Consider the following 11960-nt stretch of genomic DNA (forward strand, 5'->3'; position numbering starts at 1 on the left):
ACTCCCATCCCTAAGGTACATAAAGTCGAGGAACACCCCTGCTCCCACGTCCATGCTCACTCAGGGCCCTGCTCCAAGTGCTTGGCACGCACACCAGCCTCCTGTCCTCCATGCCACAGGCATCGGTCTCATTTACAGAGGGGGAACTGGTAGCCAAGAGCCCCCCTCCAGCACACACAGCTAGACCACACAGAGGTCTTAGATGCAGCTGAGGGGTCCATAGTCTCTGCTGCCCCTTCTGCCACTCGTGCTGCAAGAGACCACACTTTGGAGAGGGAGGAAAGAGAGTGAGCTGGGTGCTCACACATGGGGCATGGGGGACTAGGAAAGGGTCAGCTAGGAGAAAAGGGCGAGGTCTGATCCTGTATGTACACATCGCACAGCCCGTGGAGTCAGGAGACCCAGGGCCAGGTCCCAGCTCTGCGGCTGCTGGGCATGTGACTGTGGTTAAGTCATCTCCCTGGACTCTCCATGCACTTTGCATGTTGCGTGCACCTTCTAGAATGAGCGCAGACACTGGCTGGGCTCATACTTACTGCGTAGGTTGCAGACCCCGAGTGCTTCTGCAAGAGGCTTTGCTTCTCCTCATAAGGGTGGCACAGGCTGGCCACGTGCTCTGGGGGTAGAATGGAGTAGCTCTGGAGGTAGCAGGTGGGAGCTGGGCTTGGGTTCCTGGCCCAGACAGGGCAGGGCACACCATAGGGTCACAGGGCCTGGCCCCCTCTCTAGCAGCCCTTGGCCCACAGACTGCCCAGCTGCCCACCCACAACCCATACCTTTGGGCAGCCCCAGCTGCTGCAGTTCACTGGACAAGCATCCACCATCAACACTGTGCTTGGCCGCACTGGAGAGGATGAAACTCAGCACTGCCACTGTGGCCTTCATATTGCCTGACTCCGAGGGACCTGTGAGTGGGACAGGGGGTGTCACTGTGGGCCCAGCCACCTCCCTGTTGCCCTCTTAACTTCAGCTCAAAGCCCTCAGGCCTCCTGGAGCCACAGGCACTGCTACTGCTCCACCAGGAGCTGGCAGAGAACAGGAAGGTGGGACTGTCAATGTCTTTCTTTCCCTCATGTTCCTCCACTAGGGAAGGTAGGTTAAGGATGCTGCTGGGATGGGGGGTGTGGGGGCCTCTGTACCAGGCACCAGGTCGAGGTCGCAGGGTTGCCCGGGGCCTGTGGACTCAGCGGGGTACTCACCAAACTTGGCATTAGCCGTCAGCTTCAGGATCTTCTCACTCTATGAGGAAAGGAGACCTTCAAGGGGTGCCAGACCCCTGCTCACCAACCCCTCAACTCTAGCCTGGATCCTGCAATAAGGAACAGACAGGCTGAAAAGAAGGAAGGGAGGTACCCAGAGAGGTTGAGAGGCTGATTCACTCATCTCCCTGGCCCTAGTGCAGAGCTTCAGGGCACTGGGGGTCATAAGGTCATGGAACAATGGGGTGCTGGTCTTGTACTCACATCAATCCCCCGTCCCAGCAGCTCTTTAGTACCTGGCTGCAGAGCAGCTGCAACTTCACAGAGGACTGGAAGGGAAGTCCTTACATCAGCCAGGCTGGCAAACCTCACCCCTCCTTCCTGGGGACTGGCTCAGAGCAGGCCAGCCACTGATTAAGGTCACAAAGCATGGTAGCACAGGCTGAGAGCACTGAGGCCCTAACCCCAGAGAAACCTCACCATCATCTATACCCACAATCCCCAGACCCAACGCCCCTCCTCCACCAGAGCAGACCCTGTGCACTCAACCATCTTAGCCAGCTGCTGATCTCTGCCAGGACCCAGTCGGGACAGTCCAGATCACCACAGAACCGGAACCTCTGCAAGGGAGGGAGGTAGGTACTCAGGCTGGAGGGAAGGCTGAGGTGTGGCCAGGATCCGTGTGTCTCCTACACTGCTGCCCAGCAGGGACCCCTGGTCCCCATCATAGATGGATACCCTCTGGCCTCTTGTTCTCCCCTATCACCAGGCTGTTGAGTGAACTCTCTCCCTGACCCACCCTGCCACCAAACCCTGCTCTGAGGTCTACTCCAGGCATTCGTCTGCTCAGCAAACATCAATTGAGTGCCTTCTCTGTGCTAGTTCCCACTCTATGTGCTGGGGGTACAGTAGGGGATAAAACAAAGTCCTGGGCTTCACAGAGACGAGTGACCTCTCTCCCTTCTTCCCCATACCCACACAAGTCCAGCCACTCCAGCTTCCCTGCTGCTGCTCAGGGACACCAGCCTTGCTCCCGCCGCCATGCCTGCTGCACTCTCTGTGTGGCTTGCCATCCTTTATTTCATTCCACTCTCTGCTAAAGTGACACCTCATCAGACTAGCACTTCTTCTTCTTCTTCTTCTTTTTTTTTTTTTTAAAGACGGAGTCTCCCTCTGCTGCCCATGCTGGAGTGCAATGGCGCAATCTTGGCTCACTGAAACCTCCACCTCCCGAGTCCAAGCAGTTCTCCTGCCTCAGTCTCCCAAGTAGCTGGGACTACAGGCATACATCACCACACCCAGCTTTTTTGTATTTTTAGTAAAGACAGGGTTTCACCACGTTGGCCATGCTGATCTCAAACTCCTGACCTCAGGTCATCTGCACACTCTCAAAGTGCTGGGATTACAGGCGTGAGTCACTACACCCTGGCAGGCCAGCCCTTCTTGATCATACTTCCTAAGATAGCCCCTCACATAAGGAAATTTTGGGGTCCGGTGGAATGTTCATTATCTTGATTGTGGTGATCCAAGAGCCAGGAAGATTTGGTCTTTACTTGTCCAGCCTCATCTTTCTCTAACCTCCAGATGATACTCTCCCAGCTATGGGAAATGCATTCCTTCCTGGGGAGCCATGCTGTCTCTCACCTGAAGTCTCTACACATGCTGTTTCCTGTCTGAAGATGCACGCCTCCCACCCTTTCCTCCCAACCCCTGGTACACAAACTGTACTTCAGCCAGCCAGCTCCTGCCATCCACCTTTAAGGTTGATGGCATCCTCAGGAAACCCCCTTAGCACTACACACAAGGCGCAGTTAGGTCTCTGCCCCGGAGCCTTAACTATGACTGCCAATTCAAGCCTCCAATTTCCCCTTCCTGGGGCAACTCAAGTCCTCCCAGTGCCTAGCACACTTTATGGTATAGACTAGGCACTTAGAACGTAAGGATGGATGGATAAGGCTCAGCTCCAAAACTACTACTTTCTGGGTCTGGAAAGAGCGGAGGGGCTTCCTAACAGTGTGGAAGAGTGAGCCTGAGTCTAAGCACGTTGTTGTACAAGTCCCACAGCAGGGCTGGGGAACGGGGTGTCCTTGGGGGGCCCTCCTGGGGCTGGGAAGGACCTGAAAGGACTCTCAGCTCCAGACAAGCCCCATTTCCTGCCCGGGGAGGCAGGAGCCCTTCCTTCCACCAGGGAAGCACGGGGACTCTAAGTCAGGCCTGCCTGCTCTGTCTAAGCGCCACACTCGGGAGCAGGATAGCGGTGGGCTTTTCTCTGCCAGACAGGCAGCCCTCACGCGCGCACACACTGTTTGCTGAGAGGCCAGTGCATACAACCTCCCCCACCGTTTCCGGAGCCACTGGCGCCCCCTCATTCCCGCTCCAGCAGCCCATGCCTCACTTCACCCCTGGTGCCTCATTATCGCACCAGGAAGCCAGGGCCCAGGAATTTCTTTTTCTGGTTGGGCCGGGTCAGCTGAGTCGACCATCACGTGACTGGGACTGAGGCCTCTGGGAGGGCGGGGGCTGCTCAAGTGAGGCTGGGAGCGGCCCCGTGTTCCACTGCTGGTGCCAAGGAGGAAGTGCTGGAGTCTCCTCCTCCATCTCCCAGAATCCTTCCCTGGAAAAAACCAGCGCCAACCGTCAGTTTAACTGAGGACCGAATTAAGGCGTTACGAAAGACAGTGGAAGTTATTTCATTTACTTTTATTTTCATTAACTTAAGCGGGTAGGATCCCGGGAGCCAGGGAGATTCAAGTCATTGCCATGTTTTCCACTGTTAAGGGAATAGCGTTATACACAGCTGCGGGCTGTGGCAAAAGACATTTTAAAAACTATTGAAATATACTACACATGCAGAAAATTGTACCTATTAGAAATATAAAGGTTAATAAGTTTTCATCAACTGTAGACCTCACATAACCAGCACCCAGATAATAAACCAGATAACTTCTTCAAGTGCGTGGGTATTTTATTTCATTTTGATGAATCGTCTAGGTGCCTAGCAAAAAGGGCTGTCATAATTAATATGCTCAGGAAAACTCCCTACAGCTTCAACATCAATAGATGCTTATCTTAATTTTTGCCAATCTGATGGGAAAAAAAATCGATTGCTTAGATTGCAGTGGTAGTCTGCTTACTGGTAGCTTTGAGCTAATGGGTAGTCTAGACCAACTAAGTTTCCAACGTTGACTTGAAGAGGCAAAAACAAAAAGACAAAACAACACAAATATATTAGAGAATAAACCAATAACCAAAGAAGAAATTGAATACAGTCATCCCTTAGTAACTTCAGGATATTGGTTCCAGGACCCAGGAGACACCAAAATTCACAGATGCTCAAGTTCCTGATATAATATGGCACAGTATTTGCATATAACTTATGCACATCCTTCCATATACTTTAAATCATCTCTAGATTACTATAATACCTTATACAACATAAATACTTTGTAAATACTTCCTCTTTGGGAGTTATCACGTGACTAGGACTAACGGCCTCTGGGAGGGCAGCGCCTGCTCGAGTGAGGTTGAGAGCAGACCCCAGCCCACTGCAGGTGCCAAGGAGGAAATGCTGGCGTCTCCCCCGGCTCCCAGAATGCTTCCCTGGAAAAAACCAGCGCCAACCGCCAGTTTGAGGACCGCATTAAGGCATTACAAAAGACAGTGGAAAAAAGTTATAAAGTATTTTTAAATTTTTGTGTTTTTTTATTGTTTTACTTTTTCCACGTATTTTTGATGCACAGTTGGTTAAATCCAAGGATCCAGAACCCGAGGATACAGAGGGCTGACTGTAGTTTGAACTCTCTCCTCAATTCCATGCCTATCCCATGCACCAGGTGCAGCTGGTTTGATTGTTGCAGGCTTTCAAGTTTTCAAAAGACAGAGCTCATGACAAACTGCTCTGTAGAATAGAAATGGAAAGTGTCCCAATTCATGGTAAAATTGAGCTCGTTTCTGAAGAGTTCTTTTACAAATCATAAGCACTATCCTGGTGAAAGCAACAGTATGTTAAGTTACTAGACTATCCTATACCATGTCAAAGAAAAATTTTAAGAACATAAGACCTGTAATCATAGCACTTTGGGAGGCGAAGGCTGGCGGATCGCTTGAGCCCAGGAGTTCTAGACCAGCTTGGGCAACATAGGGAGACCCCAGTCTCTACAAAAAAATTAGCTGCTTGTGCTGGTGCACTCGTGTCTTCCTAGCTACCTAAGAGGCTGAAGTGGGAGGATCTCTTGAGCATGGGAGGTGGTGGCTGCAGTGAGCCATGATGGCACCACTGTACTCTATCCAGCCTGAGCAACAGAAGGAGACTATCTCAAAAAAAGAGGAAAAAAGAAAAAAAGAAAGTCTGGGTGCAGTGGCTCATGCCTGTAATCCTAGCACTTTGGGAGGCCGAGGCAGGCAGATCACCTGAGGTCAGGGGTTGGAGACCAGCCTGACCAACAGGGCAAAACCCGTCACTACAATAAATTAAATAAATAAATAAATAAATAAAAATTAGCTGGGCATGGTGCTGGATGCCTGTAATCCCAGCTACTTGGGAGGCTGAGGAACAAGAATTGCTTGAACCTGGGAGGTGGAGGTTGCAGTGAGCTGAGATTGCACCACTGCATTTCAGTCAGCTTGAGCAACAGAGTGAGACTCTGTCTCCTTAAAAAAAAAAAAAAAAAAGTAAGAATGGTTCAACTTTTAAAGGTGGGTGGCGTGCCCTTTTAATGTCAAACTGCAGCATTGTTTCACCGATATTTGTTTTACAAATAAAGATTGACTAAAGCAGTGGTTCTCACATATTAGAGTGCATCATAATCCCCTGCAGGGCTTGTGAAACCGGCTGCTGGGCTCCATACCAGAGTTTCTAACTCAGTAGGACTGAGATGGGGCCTGAGCATTGCATGTCTATGTTCCCAGGTGACGCTGATGCTTCCAATTTGAGACCGTGGTTTGAAAACCACTAATGTAAGGAAATATACTAGAGAATATGTTATGAATATACTGGAGAATATGTATATAAGTTAACTTATAGATTTCTGTCCAGTAGGAAAGATAACTCCCAAAGAGGACAGTTTTATTTCCCAATACGATTTTTTTTTTTTTTTTTGAGTCAGAATCTTGTTCTGTCACCCAGGCCAGAGTGCAGCGGCATGATCTCGGCTCACTGCAGCCTCCACCTCCCGGGTTTGAGCAATTCTTCTGCCTCAGCCTCCTGAGTAGCTGGGACTACAAGCGCCCACTGCCGCGCCTGGCTAATTTTTGTATTTTTAGTAGAGACAGAGTTTCACCATGTTGGTCAGGCTGATCTTGAACTCCTGACCTCAGGTGATCTGCCCGCCTCAGCCTCCCAAAGTGCTGGGATTACAGGCGTGAGCCACCACGCCCGGCCTCCCTTTAGGATATTAACAAGTTTTGTCTTTATCTCAGAATGCATTTTGGAATGCCCTTCCTGGAGCACTATAGACACTGTCTCTCAAAACACTCCTGGAACTAGCTTCACCGTGTTGCTGACTCCCTTGTAAATTAAAGAAATATCTTATACGTATTCCTTCATTATTTGTATGAAAGTCAAGCTTTTCACATTGTGAAAATTATACTTCAACCTGGGTGCCGTGGCTCACGCATGTAATCCCAGCACTTTGGGAGGCCAAAGTGGCAGAATCACTTGAGGCCAGGAGTTTGACACCAGCCTGACCAATATGTCAAACCCCATGTGTACTAAAAACAAAATCAAAATTAGCTGGGCGTGGTGACACGCACCTGTTCCAGCTACTCGGGAGGCTGAGGCACAAGAATTGCTTGAACCCGGGAGGCCGAGGTTGCCATGAGCTGACATCGTGCCACTGCAATCCAGCCAGAGCCGGAGTGAGACTCTGTCCCCAAGAAAAAAGAAAAAGAAAGAAAAGTATACTTTGATACAGTATGCTAATATAAAGGATATGATATGACTTGGCTCTGTGTCCCCATCCAAATCTCACCTTGAATTGCAGTAATCCCCACGTGTCAAGGGTGGGACCAGGTGGAGATAATTGAATCACGGGGGCAGTTTCTCTCATGCTGTTCTCATGATAGTGAGTGAGTTCTCACGAGATCTGATGGTTTTACAACAGGCTTTCCCCTTTGCTCAGTTCTCCTCTCTCCTGCTGCCCTGTGAAGAGGTGTCTTCTGCCATAATTGTAAGTTTCCTGAGGCCTCCCCAGCCATGCAGAACTTGAGTCAACTTAAACATCTTTTCTTTATAAATTACCCAGTCATGGGTATTTCTTCATAGCAGCATGAGAATGGACTACTACAGTGTACTAATAACAGCCCAGACAGTAGTATACAGGTGCTACTATACTTTGATGCCAGAGGTATTCTCATTAAGGTCAGGAGCAGTATGTGCTATCGTTACCATGATGTAACATTGTTCCAGAGGTTTTTTAGGTCAGCAGTTCTCAAGTGGAGGTGATTTTGCCTCCCTGGGGATATTTGACAATATCTGAAATCATTTTGGCTGTCACACTGAGGAGTGCTACTGGCATGTAGCAGGCGGAGGCTGGGGATGCTGCTAAACATCCTGCGAGGCACAAACAGCTCCATAACAAAGAATTATCCAGCCCAAAACACCAATAGTGATGCTATTGAGAAACCCTAGACTAGACAAATAAAACATGGGAAACCATTAACATAAATGTGGGAAAATAATAAACTAGTATTTGCCAATGGCAGTCTAGCTAGGAGGTCCAAAAGAAGCGCCTGAAGAACAGTTAGATTTTGCAGGGGCTGCATGGCGGTTCATGCCTGTAACCCCAGAGCATTGTGAGATCGCATTGGGAGGATCTCTTGAGGCCAGGAGTTCAAGACCAGCCTGGGCAACGTAGTGAGACCGCATCTCTACCAAAAATTAAAACATCAGCCAGATGTGGTAGTGCGCTCTGAGAGTCCCAGCTGCTGAGGTAGGAGTATCACTTGAACCCAGGAGTTGTAGGCTACGGTGAGCTGTGATCATGCCACTATACTCAAAAAAATATTTTTTGAGACAGGGTTTTTCTCTGTTGCATATGGGGTCTTGCTATGTTGCCCAGACTGGTCTCGAACTCCTGGCCTCAAGCAGTCTTCCTGCCTCAGCCTCCGAAAGTGTTGAGATTACAGGTATGAGCCACTGCCCCTGGCCTTACAAAATTAAAATTAAAAAAAGAAGTTGTTACAGGATGTTATGTGGCCAGTTGAAAGATGCTGGAAAACAGTTGTGCATGTGACCCTGCTGTAACCAGTTATAAAAGTATCAGGATCATTAAGAAATGTACTGTGTCTGGCTTTCCCAAGTTTAGGTTTCTGATGAAGAATGAGATGGATCTTTTCTTCCTCCGCTCCTCACCTCCCTGCAAGAACCAGGACTGGGCATTTTGACGGGCAGGCTCTTACCTCTGGCAGGCCATGGGGGACATGCAGAGCCTTTCCGTGTGTGTTTTCTGGGTACTCGGATATAGACCCCTGTTCAGGCCTTTGTTTAGGATATTTGGCCCATAGAGCCATGAGGGTGGAATCATCTGGGAGGGACAAAGGTTTCAACTGGAAAGAGGAGTGACCCAAACTCCAGGTTCTGGGCCTACACTTTGTTTCCATGCAGCACCCCGTTAGTGGTGCCTGGGGCCTGGAAGTCAGGGGCCTTGGTGTCCAAGTGTTGGGTGGACAGGAGGAGCTGAGGGAGGTGAGGGGCATCTCTCCAGCACCGCCCCCAGCCCCATCCCCGAATCAATGTCCTCTGATGGCTCAGACACAGCCCCAGCCAGCAGCAGTACGGGTCAGGAAGGACGAATGCACTCAGCACGGATCTGCTCCACAGTCTCCGCCTCGCTTCATCTCGGGTTGTGGGGAGTGAGTCCCTGCAGCACTGATGATATCCTGTTAGCTAAGAACATTCAGCTTGATTTAGAAAGATAAGGTGGGACATCTCTTGGGCATGGCACGTGGAGCAGTGCCATCCCTCTGTGGCAGTGAGCCTAGCAATAAACCAGAATGTGCAAAACCTGCGTCCTAGAATCACCATTCCTGGAGGGAAAGCCTAAATCGTCATGATGCCCACAACTAAATTAACTTAAACATTCCACCCAGCCTAGAAACACCAGTAAAATTTTGACATTAATACACTAACCCTCAGTTATATACAGAAATGTGTAAGGATAGCCACATACTGTAACGTGCAGTCATTGAGAAAGGAGCCCGTCAGAACAAATGGAACCAAGTCCAGAAACATGTCTGTCTAGGCGCAAGATGCCAGCCTGTGTGTCAGCCAGGGAAGCAGACCGGGGGAGATATTTATTAAGATTTAAAACCGGGCTCCATAGCTCAGGCCTATAATTCCAGCTCTTTGGGAGGCTGAGGTGGGAGGATCACTTGAGCCCAGGAGTTTGAGGCTGCAGTGAGCTCTGATCGTGCCACTGAATTGCAGCCTGGATGACAGAGCAAGACCCTTTCTCAAAAAAAAGTGCTCAGATGCGCCCTTACATGAAGCCACCTTGGGTACAGCTTCCAAGACTGGCGAGGCCTTACTGAGGACCAGGGGGCCCAGCCCTAGCTCAGCTTCTACTGCCTGAGTGGCACCTGGAGGTGGCCACAGTGTCCTCAGTCTAGGCTCTGTTGGGTCTCAGATCCCCCAGTCATGCCCCTTTTGCCCAAGCTCTGCCTCATGATGGCCTCCACTGACTGCAGCCTCTTCCACCTTCCCAAAGGGACCCCTGCTCATCCTCCCAAACCCACAGGAGCTCCTGTGTCTCTAGGAAGCCCACCCTGCTGGCTCTGGGTTCTATGTAGGAGAGCTGGGCGGGCTGGATCCCGCCACTGAGTTCAGTCTCAGGGGTCTCCACCCATGCTAGGCTTCCACTGATGGGACATAAGTGGCCGGGGGGGTCTTTACATCCATACAAGAGCCCCATGGTGACCAGGAGTGGGGTTCTGAGAGGTTAAATGACTTCCCAGGGCCCCAGAGCTGGCTAGAATTCCTGCACTGCCAGATCCAATGCCACGTTTTGGCCTCCCACTCGGGGACCCAGACACACCTCTCCATCTACCAGGCTGGGAAACGCATGTCTGCTGCAGCTTCCTCCCAGTGACTTACAGCACTGCAGATTTCTGGGTGACCTTCTACGGGACCCACCACAGCAGGGAGCTGAGAACTCTTACAGAGCCCTGCATTCTCTCTCCGCCCTCTTCAGCTCCGAACTCATGTAGTAGCTGCTCTGGTGTAAGAACAGGCCTTGATGAGGGTGTTGGTGATCTTGTTAGTAGCCCAGGCCTTCAGGAATCAGGTGATGTCGATCTGGAGAGGAGGTGCCTGCTCGAGGGACTGGGGGGAGAAAGCATGGCCCAGGGCCCTGGCCTCCTGCAGGGTGAGCCCCTCTTCCTTCCCAGGGTCCCCTGAGAATCCAAAGGCATCCAAGATAAAGTGCAGTGTTCAGCTGTGTCCTGCGGTCCAGGAAAGCCAAGGAGAAGTTGTTCCACCTGCTGTCCACCAGGCACCCCGGCAGAGAACAGCCTCAGCCCACCCCAGCCCAACACCACATCCCAGGGACTGGTCCACCTGTAAGAGGGCAGCATGAGACTGCCCCCATTGTCCCCAGAGAGTCCCCTCAGTCATTGGGCTCTGACTAGGACAGAGGTGGGCCCAGTAGGCTGGCCCAGAGTGGGTGTGGCTGCCCATTGGTCCTCTGAAGAGCCTCAGGGGCTTGTGGCAGCTGGTGTGTGTCTGGGCTTGGAAGTAGAGGATGTCCCCCAGCCAGAGGGCAGGGGACACTTGTTTTGCATTCCAGTCCTCTGCAAGGACAGGGACCCCAGGCTCCAGGCACCCCAGCTGTGCCTGCACTACCCACAGCCTACCACTGTTTGGCTCAGGCAAGTCGCCCCAGCTCCCACAGAGGGAGCCACCCTTTCCAACTCCTGATGTTTGCCTGCACCAGTCAAGCTCCAGTCTGGAAAAACCCTCCATGTCCTTGGGAAGGCACCTCGTCCTTGGCTCCTTTCCAGAGCTACCATCCCAACTTCCATTTTCTACCTATCATTCGAGCAGAGACCAGCTTCTTCCCTGGGCCAGGGCTGTTCTGGAGGCAGGGAGGTTGTGACCAGGCCATGGGGTGTAGCAGAGCACTGGGTATAGACCAGGCTCTCCAGGCACACCTGGGCAGAGAAATCAGAGACCCACAGGTGAGTGCCCTTCCTTCTGGTCCCACCCACCTCACAGGCAGAAAGAAGGAGGCTCCACAAGGAGGCTGAGGTAAACAGGTGAGCCTGGATCACCTCTCTCATCTCCGGCCCTCCTGGGACAAAGCCAGAGGTTGGAGCTGGGAGGTGTTGAGAGCCCTGGCCCAGCCCTGGTTTCACCGATGAGGCTCAGGGAGGGGCTGGGTCAGCCCAAGTCACTAAGTGCATAAGGGAGGGTTCTGACCATAACCCAGGACCCTGGAACTAGCTGAGGTCCCATCCCTTTCCCACGTAGACCAAGGCAGGGGCATGAACTGGCTTCTGGCTTCTAAGTCCGAGGCCCAGCACACCTCTCCCTCCCCTTGCCTGCAGCTGTTGTCACACATCAGAAGTGAGTTTTTCCCTGAGGGGCTGGAGGCACAGCTCCTTGGGCTGGACCAGATGGCCAATCCAAACAAGTCCCTGTGTGTCCCCACCAGCCGGGAATTCTCACACCACGCAGCAGCTGGGGGCACCAGGACACCCGGGGGGATTCCAGGGACGAGACCTCCCCGAAGTTCCCACAGCAGCACTGCCATCCCCAGACCCGCC

The 11960-nt window shown here is 51.6% G+C and overlaps 1 pseudogene; it reads right to left on the reverse strand.

Annotated features, from left to right (window-relative positions):
* Positions 1-449: 449 nt before the first annotated feature.
* LOC114679450 (uncharacterized) lies at positions 450-10108 on the reverse strand (annotated as a pseudogene).
* Between the last annotated feature and the right edge of the window lie 1852 nt (positions 10109-11960).

The sequence above is a fragment of the Macaca mulatta genome, chromosome 7 (assembly GCF_049350105.2).
Source record: "Macaca mulatta isolate MMU2019108-1 chromosome 7, T2T-MMU8v2.0, whole genome shotgun sequence".
Lineage (NCBI taxonomy): Eukaryota > Metazoa > Chordata > Mammalia > Primates > Cercopithecidae > Macaca > Macaca mulatta.